Source organism: Arachis stenosperma, chromosome 2 (genome assembly GCF_014773155.1).
Source record: "Arachis stenosperma cultivar V10309 chromosome 2, arast.V10309.gnm1.PFL2, whole genome shotgun sequence".
Lineage (NCBI taxonomy): Eukaryota > Viridiplantae > Streptophyta > Magnoliopsida > Fabales > Fabaceae > Arachis > Arachis stenosperma.
The window spans coordinates 111,524,633-111,526,351 of NC_080378.1; positions in this window are offsets into that span (position 1 = coordinate 111,524,633).

The following is a 1,719-nucleotide window of genomic DNA, read 5'->3' on the forward strand; positions in this document are numbered from 1 at the left end:
TGGTGCACATTCTGGCGTTTAATGCCCAAACTACTACCTTTTGGGCGTTAAACGCCCAGCCAGGCACCCTGGCTGGCGTTTAAACGCCAGTCTGTCTTCTTCACTGGCATTTTTGAATGCCCAGCTTTTTCTGTGTGATTCCTCTGCAGTATGTTCTGAATCTTCAATTCTCTGTATTATTGACTTGAAAGACACAAATTAAAAATATTTTTGGATTTTTAATAATGAGGAATAATCAAAATGCAACTAAAATCAAATAACAATGCATGCAAGACACCAAACTTAGCAGTTTGTATATATGGGAAACAACAAAACACTCAAGTCAATAGAATTCAAAGATCAAAACAAGAAAATCATCAAGAACAACTTGAATTAATGAAGACACATGCATGAATGCAGTAAGAACAAAACATGCAATTGACCACTAAACTTAAGATGAGACTCTAGACTCAAACAAGAAATATTTTGGATTTTATGCTTTTGTAATTTTTTTTTTTGGTATTTTTCGAAAATTAGGTGAAAAGGAAAATAAAGGTATCAAAATTCTTATGAGAATTCCAGGAATCATGCAATGTTAGTCTAAAGCTTTAGTCTAAGGAATTAGACTAGCTAGCTAAGCTTCAGCAAGACATTGCATTCAAGAGCTAATTGATGATGATCAATCAGCTTTGGTGATGATAAGAACATCACCTTGAAACACTAGAATTCATTCTTAAGAAACTCTGAAGAAAATAATACCTAATCTAAGCAACAAGATGAACCGTCAGTGTCCATACACAAGAACCAATCCCCGGCAACGGCGCCAAAAACTTGGTGCACGAAATTGTGATCACTACAACTTCGCACAACTAACCAGCAAGTGCACTGGGTCGTCCAAGTAATACCTTACGTGAGTAAGGGTCGATCCCACGGAGATTGGTGGTATGAAGCAAGCTATGGTCACCTTGTAAATCTCAGTCAGCAGACTCAAATGGGTATAGTGTGAACGAAAATAACATAAAAGATAAGATAGAGATACTTATGTATATCATTGGTGTAAGAGCTTCAGACAAGCGTATGAAGATGCCTTCCCTTCCGTTTCTTTCCTACTGCCTTCATCCAATCCTTCTTACTCCTTTCCATGGCAAGCTCGTGTAAGGTTTTCACTGTTGTCAGCAGCTACCTCCCATCCGCGCAGTGAAAGCTAATGCACGCACTCTGTCACAGTGCTGCCATCACCGGTTTGGTTCCCTCCCCTACCGGAATAGAATCACTCTTTTGCGTCTGTCACTAACGCCCAGTAGGTTACAGGTTTGAAGTACGTCACAGTCATTCATCATTGAATCCTACTCAAATACCACAGACAAGGTTAGACCTTCCGGATTCTCTTGAATGCTGCATCAGTTCTTGCCTATACCACGAAGACTCTGATCTCACGAATGGCTGGCTCGTTTGTCAGGCGAGCACTCGGTTGTCATGCGATCAACCATGCATCGTGCAATCAGGAATCCAAGAGATATTCACTAAGCCTCAGATGCTTGTAGAACAAGAAGGTTGTCAGTCACCTTGTTCATGGGTGAGAATGGTGATGGGCGTCAATCATCACCTTCATCATGTTGAAGAACAAGTGATATCTTGGACAAAGAACAAGCGGAATTGAATGGAAGAACAATAGTAATTGCATTAATACTCGAGGTACAGCAGAGCTCCACACCTTAATCTATGGTTGTAGAAACTCCA